Raw genomic sequence first — 19,883 nt, 5'->3', positions numbered from 1 at the left:
GTTTAAGATCGGGTGGCATAAGGAATACATAATCTGCAGTATCCCCGATTGGGCTCATTCTCGTAGTCGAAGAACGATGTCACTCCGGCTCACGCCTCCTAGTACTGTTGGTGGCCGGTGATGTGTTCAATTTAGGTATTCCTGGACCATCGGATGGTGTCTGAGACCATGAGGCGCTGCATGAGCCGTGCGTAGCGTCGACTGATCCCGCAGGTCCGCAGCACATGCTCATTGCACGGGTCCCAGGCGCCTAGAGCTCCGATGATCAGGGTGTCCATCTGCACCTCCAATACACTAGGCTGCATCTGCACTTAGAAATTTGGCAAACTCCTGCTATTAGCCTAGCACCAGTGCAGCTCAGGTGATGCTAGCAGCGGTGGCAGTGGTATTGGAGAACAGCTGCTTGCCATTTTGCCAATACGTTGCCTAATCCTGCACCTTCTTATCCATAATGGTAACCAGTCTACATCAATGCTCCTACAGTTGCTGGACCAATGGTGGGAGAACTCTCTAAAATTCTTGCTGTAGACAAGGTCTAGTGGTGATGATCCCAGTGAACAAATTTGTTCATGGAGTCTCATTGTCTAGACCAGGAGCGGGCAAACTTTTTGGCCTGAGGGACGCATCAGGTTTCCAAAATTGTATGGAGGGCCGGTTAGCAGAGGCTGTGCCTCCCCAAACAGCCAGACCAGGCCTGGCCTGGCCCCGCCCCCTATCCGACCCTCCTGCTTCTCGCCCCGATGGCCCCCCTGGGATTCCTGCCCCATCCAACCCCCCCGTTCCCTGTCCCTTGACAGCCCCTAGAACCCCCGCCTCTGACTGCCCCCCACCACCCCATCTAACCCCTCCTCTCATTCCTGACTGCCCCCTCCCGGGACCCCTGCCCCATCCAACCACCCCTTCTCCCTGACCTCCCCCAGAACACCTGCCCCTAACTGCCCCCCACCGCCCCATCCAACCCCCCCTTCATTCCTGACTGCCCCCCTGTGACCCCTGCCCCCATTCAACCCCCTTGTTTCCCGCCCTTTGACCACCCCGACCCCTATCCACAGCCCCGCCCCCTGACCACCACCCCGAACTCCCTGCCCTCTATCCAACCCCCCACTCCCTACCCCCTTACCGCGCTGCCTGGAGCACCGGTGGCTGGCAGCGCTAGAGCCGCGCCGCCCAGAGCACCAGGACAGGCAGCCGCGCTGCCCGGTTGGAGCCAGCCATGCCACCACGCAGCACAGAGCACCGGGTCAGGCTGGGCTCTGCAGCTGCACTGCCCCAAGAGCTCACAGCCCCGTCGCCCAGAGCATTGTGCCAGCGGCGGAGCGAGCTGAGGCTGCAGGGGAGGGGGAACCGCAGGGGAGGAGTCGGAGGCTAGCCTCCCGGGACAGGAGCTCAGGGGCCGGGCAGGAGGGTCCCGCGGGCTGGATGTGGCCCACGGCCCATAGTTTCCCCACCTCTGGTCTAGACCCATGTTAAAAATAGGACCCTGAATGCATTCCACTGCTTCCAAAAAACAATGTACCTAAAACACACTTATTCAGAACACTGCCCATAATCAGCTCATTATATGACCCTCCTTCATTAAGTGAAAGTATATAGCAGAGATCAAAATTATAATCAAATTACATTCACTTTACAAACAGGTAGTTGCAACACCTCCAATTTCATCATCCCAGGCTCTCCTTTTAGGTGGCCTGTCTTCCTTCCTCTCCTCTTACCAAACCTAAGAGGAAACAACAATAAAATTACAAGTTTTTGTGCAACTATTTCTGTGCTACCCTGAATTCCAAGAAGCTGCTTGTGAAAGTGACTCTCCTTTCCTGAAATGTCATGGCACTTTCTTCTTAGTATATAATCTGAAGTTTTAAAACCCCAGTGCTAGGTCACCATTCCAATAACTGGAACTCTTGGAACCCAAGAAATTCAGCAAGTGTCAGTCAACTCAGCAAGAAACCTAAGGGTTCTTTAAAGCCTCCCATTATGGAAGAGTCCTTCAGAAAATGACAGCCTTTCAACAGGGTTTTTTGAACCAGCCTGTAGAATTTAATAGAGAATTCTATCCCCCTCACAGAGAATTCTATAGGATGGTTCAAAAATTCTATAGAAAGGTTATCCCTATCTATTAAATTCAATAGGTTTTCAGAGTAATTTCTATAGCACCCTATTGGAGTTGTTCCTATAAAATTCCGTTTGACTTTTCCATCAAGCTCCTTACAGTGTGTGAATAAAGACACTGGTTAGTTTAGCACAGACTCCCTGGAATCAATGCATTTCAATATTTTCATTAATAACTTGGATAATGGAGTGAAAAGTGTGCGAATAAAATTTGTGGATGACATCAAGCTGGGAGGGGTTGCAAGATCTTTTGAAGATAGGATTAGAATTGAAAACAATCAACAAATTGGAGAATTGGTCTGAAATCAACAAGATGAAATTCAATAAAGATGAGTGCAAAATACTTCACTTAGGAAGGAAAAATCAAATGCACAACTACAAGATGGGGAATAACTTGCTGGGGAGTAATTCTGGCTAAACAACAAAGTAAAAGAAGCAGTGAGAGACAAAAAGGCATCCTTTAAAAAGTGGAAGTTAAAACCTAGTGAAGAAAATAGAAAGGAGCATAAACTCTGGCAAGTGGAGTGTAAAAATATAATTAGGAAGGCCAAAAAATAATTTGAAGAACAGCTAGCCAAACACTCAAAAAGTAATAGCAAAAAATTTTTAAGTACATCAGAAGCAGGAAGCCTGCTAAACAACCAGTGGACGATTGAGATGCTAAAGCAGCACTCAAGGATGATAAGCCCATTGGGGAGCAACTGAACAATTTTTTTGCATCAGTCTTCATGTATGAGGATGTGAGGTAGATTCCCAAACCTGATCCATTCTTTTTAGGTGACAAATCTGAGGAACTGTCCCAGACTGAAGTGTCATTAGTGGAGGTTTTGGAACAAATTGATAAATTAAACAGTAATAAGTCACCAGGACCAAATGGTATTCACCCAAGAGTTCTGAAGGAACTCAAATGTGAAATTGCAGAACTACTAACTGTGGTATGTAATCTATCATTTAAATCAGCTTCTGTACCAGATGACCGGAGGATAGCTAATGCAACACCAATTTAAAAAAAAGGCTCCTGAGGCAATCCTGGCAATTACAGGCCAATAAGTCTACCTTCAGGGCCGAGCAAAGTGGTTGAAACCATAGTAAAGAACAGAATTATCAGACACATAAATGAACATGATTTGTTGGGGAAAACATGATTTGTAAAGGGAAATCATGCCTCACCAATCTACTAGAATTCTTTGAGGGGGTCAATAAACGAGGACTAGGCTGATTCAGTGAATATAGTGTACTTAGATTTTCAGAAAGCCTTTGACAAGATCTCTCACTAAAGACGCTTAAGCAAAGTAAGCTGTCATGGGAGAAGAGGGAAGGTCCTCTCATAGATCGGTAACTGGTTAAAAGATAGGAAACAAAGGGTAGGAATAAATGGTCAGCTTTCAGAATGGAGAGAGTAAATAGTTTTGTCCCCAGGGGTCTGTACTGGTACCAGTACTTTTCAACATATTCATAGATGATCTGGAAAAAGGGGCAAATAGTGAGGTGGTAAAATTTTCAGATGATACAAACCTGCTCAAGATAGTTAAGTCCAAATCATACTGCAAAGAGTTACAAAGGGATCTCACAAAACTGGGTAACTGGGCAAAAAATAGCATATGAAATTCAGTGTTGATAAATGCAAAGCAATGCACACAAGAAAACATAATCCCAACTATACATATAAAATGATGGGGTCTAAATTAACTGTTACCACTGAAGAAAGACATCTTGGAGGCATTGGGGATAGTTCTCTGAGAACATTCACTTAATGTGCAGTGGCGGTCAAAAAAACAATGTTGGGGATCACTAGGAAAGGGATAGATAATAAGACAGAAAATATCATATTGCCAATGTGATCCAGCTGCAAAAAAGGCTAATATTCTGGGGTATATTAACAGGAGTGTCGTATGTAAGATATGGAAGGTAATTGTCCTGCTCTACTCAGCACTAGCAAGGCCTCAACTGGAGTACTGTGATCAGTTCTGGGCATCACACTTCAGGAAAGATGTTGTGTAATGGGACTCATCACAGTAGTGCCTCTTGCTGGCCATCTTGGGGATTAGCTCTGCAGATTGGTACACCCTCTCCCGATAGTGCCTCACCCACTGCCACATCTGTTCTCTGACCCACGTCACTCTAGGGACCGCGGCATCTTCTTCATGACACAGCCCTCCAGCCATGTCACCATCTTTGCTCCCCCCTTCCGGGGGTTTAGTACAGCAGTCCAGCCACTTTCCAGTGGCGAGTGGGGGGGACCCAGGCCCACTCGCTACTCCAGGTCCCAGCCCAGGGACCCTCTGAACCGCAGTCACTTGCTGCGTTCCTTTGCCTTGACTACTGCTGCATTTCCCTGGGCCACTTCCCTGCAGCCACAACACCCTACTCAGTCCCAGCAGCCCATGTGGAGCTCCTTCTGTACTCCCTGGGTCCCTGTCTGCACTGCTCTGTCCAAGGTGCTATATAGTCTTCCTGCCTCAAGCTCCAGGCGGCTACTGATTCTGCTTTGCCCTGTGACTCTTCTTATATGGGCCTGCTGGGCCCAGATTGACTGCTCCTCACAGCCGCTCTCCTTTTGGCCACTTCCACACACAGCCTCCCTAGGGCCCTATTAACCCCTTACATGATAGTGTGGGGTGGACTCCCCATCACATGTGGACAAACTGAAGAGAGTCCAGAGGAGAGCAACAAAAATTATAGAAGATTTAGAAACCCTGACCTATGAGGAAAGGTTAAAAAAACTGGGTATGTTTAGTGTTGATAAAAGAAAATGGGGGGTGGGTGGGAGGGGAACACACCTGATAACAGTCTTCAAATATGTTATGGGCTGTTATAAAGAGGACTGTGATCAATTGTTATCCATGTCCACTGAAGATAGTGGGAGAAGTAAGGGGCTAATTCTTAAGCAAGGGAGATTTAGGTTAAATATTAGGAAAAACTATCTAACTATAAAGGTAGTTAAGCTCTAGAAATGCTTTCAAGGGAGATTGTGGAATCCCCATCATTGGCCATTTTTAAGAACAGGTTGGACAAATCTGTCAGGGATGATCTAGGTTTATTTGGTCCTGCCTCAGCACAAAGGGGCTGGACTTGATGACTTTTTGCGGTCCTTCCAGACTTACGTTTCTATGATTCTATAATTTTTATATCTCATTCTTGTTTCACCGTGCTCCACTATGGTGAAACCCTAGTTCTGGGATGCAAATGGGCCTGAAGTTGATATTAAAGGCATATTATTGATTAAAGAGTGTTTATTGTTTAAAAAATAAAACACTATGTTCAAAAGCAATCTCTCCAAGTGTATATTCCGAGTCACATCTGAATTTACTGACAAAAAGATGGTTTTTGCATCTGTTAGCATCACAGAGCTAATACAGCTACAGGAAAGCGAGTGGGATTCTATTGTGCCTCACACTTCATCAGCAGAACTGTCATCTGAGCTCCCGTTGCTGAATCTTTATTGCTGGTGATGATGCAAAAACCAGAAAGACCACAACTTGGTTTTCATAAACTCAATTTCTCTGCTGGCATATGGAAAAATCGTCTTTTAGTTTATAAACAGAATCAATGCGGGAGTTTTGTTCAAGTTGGGTTTGCAGTATCTGGTCATAATTCAGAAGTCACAGAGAATAAATATGGAAACCCACATTATAGTTTTTATCATTTTTTTTTTACTGTAAAGTCATTTTGAGCTAAGAAGATGTGTTCTAATTAGCTCTTGCAGACAGGGACACTTTAAATAATTGTATAAACCCCAAAGAGCTTCTACAAGATCTTCTTAAACACTTATTGACATTTATGTTGAATGATGCCTGTCAAGTGATACTATTTGTTTGATAATAAATGAGGCTCTCTTAATTTAGAAAAAAACACGTTGAAATGGGCTGAGACAAAAGCTCTCAGAAGCATCTAAAACAAAAAAAAGGTAGAGTTTTGCAATGCTGTTAAATTCACTTTTAGCACTGTGTGTCCTTTTTTTTTTTTTTTTAGAAAAAATATGGACTAGTAGGTAGTTGTGTGATCTACTACTCTGCTCAGCCCCCTCTGTCTGGGTAGCTCTGTGCCATTTCTGTTCCTGACACTTGTCATGAACCAGGAAGAGTTAGCTTAATCAGAGGCACGAGCCACTGATTAGTGCTGGGCTGCTGTCACTAATCACTTCAAATGCTGTACTGAAAATAGTACCCATAGGTCATACATTGGAAAATGATCCTCACTGCCATTCAACCTCAGCCATGCAGTCATGCCAAATGCCTAATTAACATGATTTCCTGGTTTGCATTAAATATCCTTTGTTTGTTTAATTGCAATCCACTGACAGACCCGCTGATGTGGTATGAAAAGCTTTCCTAGGTCTGCTGGTGAGATGCATGGTGATAGTGCTGTTTGCCCTCGAGAGGAAATGGTCCCTTTCCCTTCAATAATAACATTAGATTTGTGCAGGTGATTAAACATCAGTTTCCATGAGAAAGCTGGAACCCACCAATTCTCTATTCTCCTGCCATCGGATGTTAGGAGAGTTCAGATCAGGATAAATAAACTGTTGTCTGCTGTGGTGTCTCTATTTAACCGTTTAGCAGATGCAGTTTAGGATCATTGCTTTACAGAAGCTGAAAGGTTATTGCATCCAGAGAGGCATTTCACTCGCACAGCAGTTGTGCACTTTTACATTTGCTATTTTTAAGCCATGGAAATACGCACTGACAAGTGTATTAAAAAGAAAGCAACAGCTGTAGCTTAGTGGTAGTATGGTTATGAAACAGGTTCTAATTTTTGTTCTGAATCGTGACTAAATGGCACTACTAGAGGTGTGTCTACATTGCGGACATGCCCTAGCTCTGCTAGAGCTAGCACACTAAAGTGTAGCTGGGGGGGAGCAACATGGACAGTAGCTGGGGCTAGTTGCCCGAGGGGGTCTGAATGAATTTGTACTCAGACAGCTAACCCAAATTAATGCCTGTGCTACCCTGCTCTTTTTACTGCATTAACTTGAGCAGAGCTAGCCCACGTCTGTCTACCCACACTGGGAAACAGGCTCCCAGGTGCAGTGTAGACATTACCTGTATTGGGGTGATCAGTGTAAAAAAAATAATAATGGCAATTCAGCTGGATATTAAAACACTGAGGGCTGAGCTCTGCTGAGTTACACCAGTGCAAACCTGGAGTCAATTCACTGATTTCAGAGCTACTGGGGATTTACACTGGTAGAACTGAGAGCAAAATTTGGCCCAGCGCATTCGTCACACAGGCTCAGCAGAAGTGTCTGTGATGCATTATCGTGTTAGGGATGTGCATGAACCCAAATATCAAACATTGGGGCTCTCATACATGGAACTGAAGCATTTTAAGTGTAGACCTGCCTTAGTTATCCAGCACAAATCCTTCCCATAAGCCAATTACTAACAAACAGTGGAACAGTCTCTCTTGGGAAAAACAAACAGGATACTCAGCACCTGTAGCTTTAGACCTCAGATTATCACATTAGCTTTGAACATCTCATCACGACTGATTTTTGGCTGTCCAGTAAGACACAACGAGTTTTCAGCAGCTTTTCATGCATATTAATTAGAGAACATGGAATGCTTTAAAAAAAAACAGGAAAATACAGGATAAAGGCACAATAATAGACATACATAGGTACACACACACTTGGCATGCACTTAAAGGCTGCTTGGCCTTCACTGGTTGCTAAGCATTATGAGAAATTGGAATGTACAGTTCAGTCAAGCCCTCTTGTGAGCTTTTTTCATTTGCCATAAAAAACCTGCACATAGGAGGGGCAGATAGCACAGAATGTGAAGTGTGGGATTTTGAAAAAAATAGTACTTAAATAGGTTCACATGTTCTCTCCCTGTTGACCCAGCCCTAAAGTTGCACAGATGAGGGCAGGAAAGCATATGTTTGCTTTTATATCTACTGACATTCATCCTTACAAGTTGCGATTTTCAAATCTCCATAGGTGTGCACAGCATTCTTCAGACAGCCACAGATGGGAGAGTCCCTGCTCTGAGGGCTAATGATCTAAGATCACGCTGGATACAGTACAACACAAAAGAGCATGGGGAAAAGCAAGCATAAGCTAGGGAACATGCAGCTCCTCCCTCCTCTACTAAAAGCTGAGGGAAACTCCCCCTTCTGTCCCAGCCTTGAGTGAGCAGCACTCCCCCAGACCCTCACAGTTCCCTCTTCTAATTGGCTGATACAGTGGGGGCTCCCTCACTCCCCTGCCCCCAAGAACACACACACTCCCATGTCAATCTACTTAACTGTGGCAAAGGAATTACTGTGAAGCTGTGGACTGAACACAGGACTGGGATTCAGGAGAACTGGGTTCTAATTTGACTCATTGCAGAACCTTGGCTAACTCACAGAATTGCTCTGTGCCCTAGTTATAAGATGGAATAACAATGCTTGCCCAACTTCATGAAGTGCTTTAAGGGCTGCAGGTGAGAAGCACTACATGTGCAAATGCTATTTATTATTACAAGAGAAGGTAAAACATTTCAAATGACGAGTACAGGTGAGGTAGCAACACAGTAAAGGGGAGGAAATAGAAGATGCACATGGGTTATTGGTTGCACGCAGTGTGAAATCTGTAGGTTTTGTGAAGCTTTGTGGAACAAAGGATGCTTGGTATATGGCAATTGGGAGGGCATGCCAGATGTACAGGGCAGAGCAAGAAAAGGGATGAAGATGGTAGTGGGAGGAAAGCAAAAGAGCAATAAGGGAGGGCAGTGTAGAGAATGGGGGGGGGTTACTGGATTATTATTATATGGTTACCTCATGGATACCAAGGTGAACTTTCCCCCTCCCAATCAAACCTGGAAGTTACAGTCCTGATTCTTGACCATATTTGGTCACCTCTTGTGAAAAGGGGGCTGTCACACTTTAGGGGAAGTTGTTCCTTGAACCTCTTAGTTTCTTTGTGAGCACTTCTTTCAAGTGACAGCACCTACACTTCTCTCAGAGTGGAATCCCACAATGTATTCATGATTTTAGACTGAGTTACTGGGTTATAACCCTCCTGTTTACTCAACCATTTTTTCTTAGCAAACCCAACTGCCCTTGGCTTTGGTCAGAGACTTCCCTTCAGGACCCTGTGATCAGTATGAAAATGCAGTGACTCTGGGAGACAGCCTCTTCAAAGCAAAGTCTTACTCTTTTATCTACGGGCACATAGCAAACAGGGAGGAAAAGTGTTAACAAAAAAGGCCTCTATGCAGATTGTCTTATCATAGAAGATTAGGGTTGGAAGAGACCTCAGGAGGTCATCTAGTCCAACTCCCTGCTCAAAGCAGGACCAACACCAACTAAATCATCCCAGCCAAGGCTTTGTCAACCTGGGCCTTAAAAACCTCTAAGGATGGAGATTTCACCACCTCCCCCAGTAACCCATTCCAGTGCTTCACCACCCTCCTAGTGAAATAGTGTTTCCTAATATCCAACCTAGACCTCCCCCACTGCAACTTGAGTCCATTGCTCCTTGTTCTGTCATCTGCCACCACTGAGAACAGCCAAGCTCCATCCTCTTTGGAATCCTCCTTCAGGTAGTTGAAGGCTGCTATCAAATCCCCCATCACTCTTCCCTTCTGCAGACTAAACAAGCCCAGTTCCCTCAGCCTCTCCTCATAAGTCATGTGCCCCAGACCCCTGATTATTTTCATTGCCCTCTGCTGGACTCTCTCCAATTTGTCCACAACCTTTCTGTAGTGGGAAGCCCAAAACTGGACGCAATACTCCAGATGTGGCCTCACCGGTGCCAAATAGAGGGGAATAATCACTTCCCTCGCTCTGCTGGCAATGCTCCTACTAATGCAGCCCAATATGCCGTTAGCCTTCTTGGCAACAAGGGCACACTGCTGACTTATATCCAGCTTCTCATCCACTGTAATCCCCAGGTCCTTTTCTGCAGAACTGCTGCTTAGCCAGTCGGTCCCCAGCCTGTAGCGATGCATGGGATTCTTCTGTCCTAAGTGCAGGACTCTGCACTTGTCCTTTTTGAACCTCATTGGATTTCTTTTGGCCCAATCTTCCAATGTGTCTAAGTCACTCTGGACCCTATCCCTACCCTCCAGCATATCTACCTCTCCCCCAGCTTAATGTCATCCATGAACTTGCTGAGGGTGCAATCTATCCCATCGTCCAGATTATTAATAGAGATGTTGAACAAAACCGGCCCCAGGACTGACTCCTGAGACACTCTGCTTGATACCGGCTGCCAACTAGACATCGAGCCATTGATCACTACCCGTTGAGCCCGACAATCTAGCCAGCTTTCTATCCACCTTATAGACCATTCATCCAATCCATACTTTTTTAAATTGCTGGCAAGAATACTGTGAGAGACTGTATCAAAAGTTTTGCTAAAGTCAAGATATATCATGTCCACCGCTTTCCCTATATCCACAGAGCCAGTTGTCTCATCGTAGAAGGCAATCAGGTTTGTCAGGCATGACTTGCCGTTGACGAATCCACGTTAACTGTTCCTGATCACCTTCCTCTCCTCCAAGTGCTTCAAAATGGTTTCCTTGAGGACCTGCTCCATGATTTTTATCTAACAACTTAGGCTGGTCTAACTTATCACAGACACCCCAAAATCTGGGAGTGGAGAGATAGAGCCTCCAACCCACTCTTAGCTTCAGGGCTGAGGTATTTAATGCCTTCAAAGTCCTTTGTTTCACTTTTCCCACTTGGATTCCCTGCCTCGAGCTTGGCATTACCAGCCTGTTGGTCAGTGTGTGGTGGGAATAAATCTTCAGAGGAACTGAGACCTGTATGGTTTGTTGATTATCAGTGACTGGACTATCTACAATCATTGACAGTAATCAGATAGACAGCAGTTCCCATAAGTCATTTTAAAAAATGCCGATACCTGCCACATTCTTCATAAGGGCCCTCACAGAGTTTTCCTCGGATTGTCCTTTTTAGGGGGGCAAGGCTTTCCCCCCATTAAATGACCCCAGGGTTCACCCCCCAAATCCAGTGGGATCCCTTCAGATCCCTGTGAATTTGCTGAAGGCAAAGGCAACTTGTGAGAGGCAGACTGCATGGCCCTATTTTCCCTTTCCAGCTTAGTGGCAGTGCAGTGCAATGGAGCTGGATGCCTCAGACTCTCCTGCCCCTTGCTGCCCTAGGGGTTCTATGGCTTGGAGCCACAGGGACCAGGGGACAACAGAAAAGTTAAGACACTTTTCAAGAGATTCGCCACATAGCTTACAGTGTCTGTTTGCCAGCAGATGTGTCCAGCCCTTGTGAGAGACAGAGCTGCATACACACTGCTGGTCTGAGCACAGGATTTAGGCACTCTTGAATTCTCATCTCTCCTCTAGCCCTGACTCACTCTTTAGCCTTGGGGTATTAGTTGCAAACTATGTGGAACAAGTAGGCTTTGAGCAGCCTAACAGGTAATTTAAGATTCATTGCCTCAGTTTCCCCAACTGTAAAGTGGGGGTGAATACCACTCAGGCTTGTTCTGAGTATTAGTGTTTGTAAACCACTGTGCATCTGCCAGGTATTATGAAAGAGTGTATTATTAATGGAAACATGCGTGCATTGCAGCTTCAGGTTAATTTTAATGCAGAATACTATGGAGAGGTCACTCTAGTTTAGTAGAGTAAGCAAGAATCAGTTTTGCTTCTGCCACTTTGAGATTTGTACTTAGGACATAAGTGGTGGCCTATTTTTAACATAACAGCAGATTACACTGCAGCAGAGTGAATAATTTATAGGTATGGTAGCACTATCCCAATCACAATACAATGGCAGCTTTTAGGCCTGCCTAATTATGGAGGGAGGCAGCATTCTCCGGCATTTTCCACTGAATTAGCAAAACAGCGGACGTGAAATGACTGATTCTTTCAAAAGCAGGAGTGCCGGGGTCAATGAACATTCAGAAGGACAGTGGGGCAAAGAAGATTTTATCCAGAGCTTTGTTAAAACTATGGAGACTCTTTGCGGTTTCAGCAGGCTACAGCATTAGGAGCAGGGTCATTATCTGTCTGCATTTGCTACTGCAAAATGATATTGAGAAGTCCCAGAAGGACAGATTAGATCTCCCTGGCTTATGCCACAGATGGGATAAAGAAATATTTCATTGGAAAGAAAAGGAGGTTTGGAACTGAGGAAGTATTAGTTTCTGTAACACTAAGTTCTAAAAACGTCCTGAAAGAGGACATAACAAGACTCAAAGGAAGTTTGCAACACACTGGATATATGCAGTAATTGCTAACTATCCATTTCAGGAGTGTTAGTGTCAAGGTGAGATATAGCAACTAGAACCCAGCACTGAGAATCTTTAACAAATAAGCCAGGCCGCCAGATTCACTGCCTGTCACCCACCCCCTCAAAAAGATTGAAATGGACTCAGAAGCGTATTAAGTAGACATGAAGGGACATTTATAACTTTTAACAAATATTCCCTCTCCTCTTCCCCTGACACTCTGCAGCCTGAAGAGCACAGCTGCTTTTCTCAGGCAGCAAATTCTCTGAACTGCATCCAGAGTTCAGTTCGCTTGAAATGTATAACATCTATTACGGCTTTAATTGAATCTCGAAAAATTTGCTCTCATTTCCACTATTTTTCAAAGCTGTAGCATCCTATTTAATTTCTATATACAATGTGAATAAAATATCTTCATTATTATGACTTGAAATGGATTAAGACCAAGGGGCAATCAGATTCAGCAAGCTGCATGTTTTCTAGAACATATACTCTCGTGTTTTCATTTGTACAAGCTGTAATAGCAGGTCCTAATTTTGAAACCCGCTTATTCTTTGCTGTTATTTAAACTCACTTCTAAAGTACCATTCTTTGTGAAAGATCACGTGTCATCTCTGAAAAATATTTACATTTGAAAGGGTGAGTTTCATCCATCATGACACACTTAATCAGAACGTATAAAGATGTAGATATTAAGGGACAGTGTCAATGCTTGCATGCTGCAAATTTGATTAACCCCTCAAAATTGTATTTGTCTACCAAATCTACATAATTGTTTGCGGGTTCCCCCTACCCCTCAAAAGAAATGTTTCCATGGTTAGATTTAGGAGTCACTTTAAACAGCGTATTGAAGGAGTCTGCCCAATGCACAGCAGCTAAAAATGTTAAAGGATAGAAACTAATACGGGAAATACTGTGCAGACTTTATATTGAATGATACCTAAAGTATTGTGTCCAAAAGCTGCACTGGAAAAATGAAAAAGGTTAGAGATCAGTACTAAATGTGCTTAAAGATCTGTCAGGGTTGACATATGAAGAGAGATCACAATAACTGGGATTATTTACGCTAGAAGAAAGAAGATTTGACTTGAAAGAAATATTCCAGAATTTGACTTGAAACCTGGTCATTCCTTTCTTTATATCCTGCCCTATGGTAATGCAAGAAAGAAGGCTCAATGGCTAAAATGTAAGGTTCCCTCTTTTCACTTAGACTCACCTTTCTAGTGTTGTCTTTACTCTACACTTTACTTTAGTGTGTCTAAACTGGGGACTTGATCTTGCAGATGCTACCAACTATAATGCACACTACTGCAAATGGGCCTTTGGCATCAATGAACTACTCTTGATAATAAATGCTATGATCAGTCATATGTATCTGTAGTATGAGGCTCTTGGATTATAAGCTTTTGGGGGGATGGACCAGTCTTATTTTTTTCTGTATAGCACCTAGTGCATTGTTGAGTGCTACATAAATAATTCCAAATAAAAAAATAGATCTTCCTGCAGCAGACTGTGGAACTCATTGCCACAGGAAGTCATCAAGTCAGATACAATGGCTGGATTTAAAATTACATGTGTAATTACATTTGCTGAGATAAAGACAATCAGATCTCATGCATAAGACCATAACATGAATGTCACAGGGATCAGAAAGGAGTCACCTATATGCAGCATTGCACATTTGGCATCAAGTAGTGAGTGGGCCAGGACTCAGGACTAGATTGACCTGTAACCTGCTGCAGTATGGCAGATTTTATTATGTTTATTCTATAAAAATAAGGTCAGTGGCTCATCATTTATGATTACCCTATTGCAACAACGACTGTGTGTTCAGCTAATGGAAATAGATGTCAATTGCTAGAGTTCATTCTAGAAAATAGAGAGATTTTTAAGAGTATAAAACATACTTTGACAGTGCCCTTTTAAACATAGCATATTAGAAATGAATAAATTCAAGCAAAAACCACCTCATTATTTTATATCAAAATAGATCCCTGTATACAAAGAGGCCACATAAAAAGGATTGTGCTATACTAGTTTAGGCAAAAAAAAAGTCACTTCTATTTAAATAATCAATATGTAAGAAACCAAAACCCAGTTCCCTGGAGAGGTGGGGAACTGCATTACAGAAATGTTTGTAGGGGAGGATGCCAGAGTGATCAGCTGAAAGCAGAAAGAAAAGCACAGCCCTCGCTTCCGATAGCTAGTTAAAACTATCTGTCAAGCAGCTGTTCTATGAGCCTCTGCTCCCAGCACACATGCCACTAACCAGACACTGCTCTGCTCCCCTCCACCCACCTCCCCACGCTCTCAGTACACACATTCCCTCTCCTCGCCTCCTGTAACTTTATCAGGGGAAATAGTGTAGTTGCTGCTTCTTCTCGGTAGAAGTGTGAGTCAGATCAGAGACAGTGGCTGAAGACAAGCTGGTGACTACATCACCCCCGCCTCCCTCCCCCCCCCTTTTTTTAATCTGAAACACCAACTAAACCAGAGTTGCCTGTGAACACAACAGAATACATCCAACTAGTCAGATCCTAGTGTACTTGTTATGAAGCTCTACTGTACAAGAGGAACTTTGGATTACAAACCAGTGCATTCAACAGTCCTGCCATGAATGTGAATCTCTATATTTAGGTAGGTACTTGGTTTGGTTTCTCCCACCCCCACCCCGATTTTAATGAGAAGTGTAAACCTGGATCCTTCTGATTATCCCTGTGAATGATGTTGGTTTGGGTGCTGTAGTTTTGTGCATTAGCTGTCTACGGTGTGTTAGAATCTCTAGAAGTAATTATGGTTATGTTTCAACACATGCTTTCCTAACTGCCAATATTAAATTACAGATAAGATGGATGTTATCATTACTATTAAAATAGATGTGTGAGATTAGCGTGACACTCCAGTACAACATGGAATTTATGTGTGGAGCTCAAAGTTGTAAAATGAATTGAGCATCACCGAATCTGTGACTGTTTTCACCATGTCCGTAAAAAGTGGTGGATTTTAAAGTATGTATATGCCACATCAAGAAAAGTGCTCAAGAGTAGGGGAAAATTATATAAAAAGTATATAATGTTTTCACCCCTCAGCTAAGAGTGAACTTGTATGTTATGTCTCCATGGCTCAGCAGTCACAGGTCAATAGTGTGAAACAATCCACTGAGTTTGGAGAAGTTGTCCTTGGTATTTCTACCTAGGCTACCACTGCCAACCAGTTTGCCCTAATGAGAAGATAAGATAGTAGGGACCTAAATGGAAAGGAGAAATATTATAAATAAAAAATTTAAATTGTAAGAGATTGCAAGTAACCAAGCTAGTAGCTGGAGGATTTTCTTTTCTTTCTCTTTTTTTTTTTAAAGGCTGTTGTCACAAAAGCAGTTGCTGTACCAAGCCTATAGTCTATGAAGGTCCTAGTGCACTGGTGTGAAGTTTTAGGGAGAGAGAGCTTGAAACAATCTTTTGTGTAGCTGTAATCTGTGCATTTGAAAAAAACCCTTTTGTTTGTGTGCATTCTTTAAGGATCTGACTAGCTGTGCCAGGAAAAGTGTTTTAATCATTTTTATTACTGCATAGAAGCTTGTTTCTACCCAGAAGACATCTCAGAATTCCTTTCAATTTTGTTTTTCTATTTCCAGCAAGCTTTTATGGTATTATCAGTTTGAGAAAGGATTGACCCTCTTAAACTCTTCTCCCTTTAGCCTTGGGGCAGTGCCCAAGCCAAACCAGTGCAAACATACTGCACTTTTGCCTTGCACCACATTTTACCTTTACATGCTCTGTGTACGCTCAAAAGCTTGTGTCTCTCACCAACAGAAGTTGGTCCAATAAAAGATATTACCTCACCCATCTTGTCTGGTCACAAAAGGTCATTCTAATCCTGTCTTCCTATCCTAGCTGATCTTTAAACTTTTAAAAGGCTGTTTGGCAGCTTTCTGGAAGATAGCGTTTGTTTTTGTTTATTTGTTTTGCCATTTTGAAGGTTAAATATAAAGGTATTTGACAAAACTGCACATTTTCAAACATCAGTTTTGCATTATTTAATCCGACTATGCATTTTGCCATGCTGATCTTAATTACTGTGTTTTAGCTGCTGTCACACAGCAGGAGACTGCAGGAAACACTCCCAAATTGGAAGCATTATCATCAGTATTCTCCAACAGCTAATTAGTATTCAAGAACAGATCTCTCGCATTGAATAAACAAAAGGCAGGGGTGTGTCCAATGAGGGTGGCATTGGGGGATGAGGAAGTTGCTTCCACTGGAAAAACTCCACTGTGCTAGCTGCCAGTCATAGCTGAGAAATCTCTTAAAAGTGGTTCTTCATAAGAGGCAGAATATGCTGCACAGGGCTACTGTGGTCCACATTGTCTTGTCCATATTCAAGCAGGGCTCCCTACCGAAAACAACGGGGAGTTCTGCTTTAAATAAATAGGAAAATATGGCAAAATAACTCAGCACTGATGGTTTCAGAGTAGCAGCCGTGTTAGTCTGTATCCGCAAAAAGAAGAACAGGAGGACTTGTGGCACCTTAGAGACTAACAAATTTATTAGAGCATAAGCTTTCGTGGACTAAGAAGTGGGCTGTAGTCCACGAAAGCTTATGCTCTAATAAATTTGTTAGTCTCTAAGGTGCCACAAGTACTCCTGTTCTTCTTTCAACACTGATGGGTTAGAGTTAAATAAATGATACACCGTAGCTGTAAAATACAACAAACATATCACAATTTGTTCTGTAAATTCAAAATCCCTGCAGCCTGCAAAGGTGGGGGCACTGCCTACCATACTCGTCACTACAGATTAACTTTGACAACCTGGACTTTAAGTCTTTGAAAAGCCACATATTGCTTAAGATATATAAAAATTGTTACTTGACACTGAATTACCTTTTTGTATCCAGGCAACATTTTCTTGACAGTGTGTTCTGGTGTTTGGAGCAGTGGACTGAGACTCAGGGCTCTTGGGTTCCACTGCTGATTCCACCAAAGGCTTCCTCTGAAATTTTCTGTGTCACAGTTTACACCACTGTAAAATGAGAATATAGGGATGTTATGAAACTGAATTAATATTTGTTAAGCACTTTGGGGTCTTCAAAGGAAAAAGACTCTTCAAGGAGCCTGTGGGTGACCATCCCAGCATATGCAAGTAAAATGGTTTGCTGCTGTTACTGCTTTTTGTATCAAAGTGTGTGACAGTTTCATTCATCTGCAAATGCTCAAAGTAACAGCTGCACAAAGCCTGGCCTTGATCATATGCTGATACATCTTATTATATTATGCTGAGTGGAACTGCTAGCACTGTGTTCATGAAACTTAAATAGCAGCCTTTTGCCCTGCATATAAACCTGATCAACAGGATAGATAATTTTCCCAATACATACTGACTCAGAAATGGGCCACAACTGCCTTCTTGCCTTCTAACTAGGAAGGAGTAGGGATAAAAGTAAAGCAAGTATTTATATGCACACCACTTCTTCCAGAAAAAGAGGGAAGCCTGATCTGGCTTTATGCTTTATGTGCAGCAGTGGTTAGCAACACTGTACACTCAGGAACAACTCGTTTACTGGGGTAATTTTCGTCTGCCAAACTAAGCTGCTGGCTGAGAGAGAGACAGGCAGCTTGTGTTTGTGGTCATTCAACCAGCAAAGAATACCAGCTGAAAATGGACAATGAAGGAACTGAATGTAGCAATGCCTTAGAAGCATGCACACACAGCTGGTTCATAGATGTAGATGGGGATGTGCAGTAGTGTCATACAGGCTGTTGTCATAGTTATATAGTTACTGGATGATTCTATTAGTGAAATGCTAAGCATTCTGGGTGTTTTCCCTTTTAGCAGGAGCTTGGTTTCTCAATGAGATTCACTCTGCTTCACTTCTCATCACCCGTCTCATGATTTCTTTAAAGGAAATTTTATTGGTTAGAGAATCTGAATATTATAATGAAGAAAAGGGCCAGATTTGCCTCTTGCTCATGCCAGTTTGCACAAATATAGTACTAGTGACTTCAACAGAGTTATTCCCGATTTGCAACAGTGGAAGCCAGCAAGGAGAATCAGGCCACAATGAGTTAAAAAGGTCTTTTGATGAAAGTCCAAATACAACTCTACCCCGATATAACATGACCCAATATAACATGAATTTGGATATAACGCGGTAAAGCAGTACTCGGGGGGGGGGGGAAGCTGCGCACGCCGGTGGATCAAAGTATGTTCAACATAACGTGGTTTCACCTATAACGCATACGATTTTTTTTTGGCTCCCGAGGACAGCATTATATCGGGGTAGAGGTGTACTCTGGATTTACACTGGGAAGAAACCCCACTGATGGCAGTGGACTGACCTCAGATTTACATTGGTGTGAACTGAAAGCAGAACATAACCTCCTTCCAGAGGTATAAATCCCAGACCGAACGCACATCCACAGCTGTAAATCCCTTTGGAAGGTGGGTGAGTGGATGGTGGTGGTGAAAAGCTCTCTCAGGCCCTGCAGTACTGCAAGACCAGTGGCTGTCCGGTGCTCTCCCTGCAGTGAAGGGTGCTGGTTGGGGGAATGTGGCTAGAGCACTCAGCAGATAATGTTTTCATACACTGAAACCCTGTCAGCAGGACACCTATTGAGCTCTAAGCGAGCAGCTGCCTGTTTCATTAGCAGTAAGTGATGCAGCCAGGAGAGTTGTAGGACAGAGATCTTTACTGAGCAGAGGGGCCTTTGCTTGTCTGGTGGCAGCCTGGTGACCCGTTTCCATTCCTGATTTTTCAGGTCTCACACCAAACTAGTCTATCCTGAAACTGACTCTCTTTCTCCAGTCCAACCCCCTCATACTATAGTCTCCTTTCCTGGTACAGCTTGCACGAGAAGATAGAGGGCAGCAATGCAAACACCACATATCTTCCCCTGGGGGTGAATGGTGCAGCAGCTCTCCCTGCAGCAGGAATGTGGGGTGGGGGGGGAGGAGGGGAGAGGAGGAGGGGCTGCAATTTCCAATTCCTTATGGCAGCAGAGTAAGTCAAGTCCACTTTGGTATCAACTGCTGCTCACCATCAATAAAACAAACACTCACTGCAAAGAAAAACACACGCCGCCTTCTGTACATAGTAATAATCAGTACCTTGCAAATATGTGTGGTGAAGGACCAGCCCCTGCTCCTATTGAAGTCTATGGTAGTGCAGTGGGAGCAGAATTGGGCCCCCAAGGCAGTTTCCATGGGATTTAGGTTCAGAGCCCTGAGAGTGAAAGTACAAATTGCAGCTTTTTAAACCCTTTGATATTGAAGTGAGGGGCGGTTCTGAACAATGCACAAGCCCACTCATGCCTGATGCCAGATTAATTAAGGAGTAGCAGAAACACAACCAAGATCTTGCTGCACTCGGGCATTGTTTAAAAAGCAACCACCAGCACAGACTGTCTAACAGGAAGTTATGGAAAAAAGCAGGCAACCCAAACTCTTCATTAATTGCTTTTGGTACTGCAGTCTGCTACCAACAATTACAGGTGCTTGCCTTGGTCTTTTTTACATAAGCTCTGGGATTAATGCCCTCCTTAGGATGTGAATTCTTTAAGCATGAGCAACAATAA

At 43.4% G+C, this 19,883-nt stretch overlaps 1 protein-coding gene and 1 long non-coding RNA gene across 13 annotated transcripts in view; one reads left to right on the top strand and one right to left on the bottom strand.

The window, feature by feature from the left end:
- RIPOR2 (RHO family interacting cell polarization regulator 2) overlaps positions 1 to 19,883 on the top strand; it is a 181,157-nt gene that overhangs the window by 93,308 nt on the left and 67,966 nt on the right. For 3 of the 11 annotated variants that reach the window (XM_065582000.1, XM_008164455.4, XM_065582004.1), the window contains exon 1: positions 11,709 to 14,947. The exons of the other annotated variants lie outside the window; for them this stretch is intronic. The gene's annotated coding sequence lies outside the window, so the exon portion shown is untranslated. Of the gene's footprint in view, positions 1 to 11,708; positions 14,948 to 19,883 lie in introns of those variants that run through there. 11 annotated transcript variants of the gene reach the window in all.
- LOC135981032 (uncharacterized) overlaps positions 55 to 19,883 on the bottom strand; it is a 59,331-nt gene continuing 39,502 nt past the window's right edge. The window contains exons 3-4 of one of the 2 annotated variants that reach the window (XR_010597986.1): positions 17,193 to 17,331; positions 55 to 1,717 (exon numbers count right to left, since the gene is read on the bottom strand). This is a non-coding gene — a long non-coding RNA (uncharacterized LOC135981032). Of the gene's footprint in view, positions 1,718 to 16,970; positions 17,332 to 19,883 lie in introns of those variants that run through there. The other variant, XR_010597985.1, reaches the window with a different exon arrangement.

This window comes from Chrysemys picta, chromosome 2, assembly GCF_011386835.1.
Source record: "Chrysemys picta bellii isolate R12L10 chromosome 2, ASM1138683v2, whole genome shotgun sequence".
Taxonomy (NCBI): domain Eukaryota; kingdom Metazoa; phylum Chordata; order Testudines; family Emydidae; genus Chrysemys; species Chrysemys picta.
Note: the sequence above shows the minus strand (reverse complement) of the source record. Positions and strands in the feature narration are given on the sequence as shown.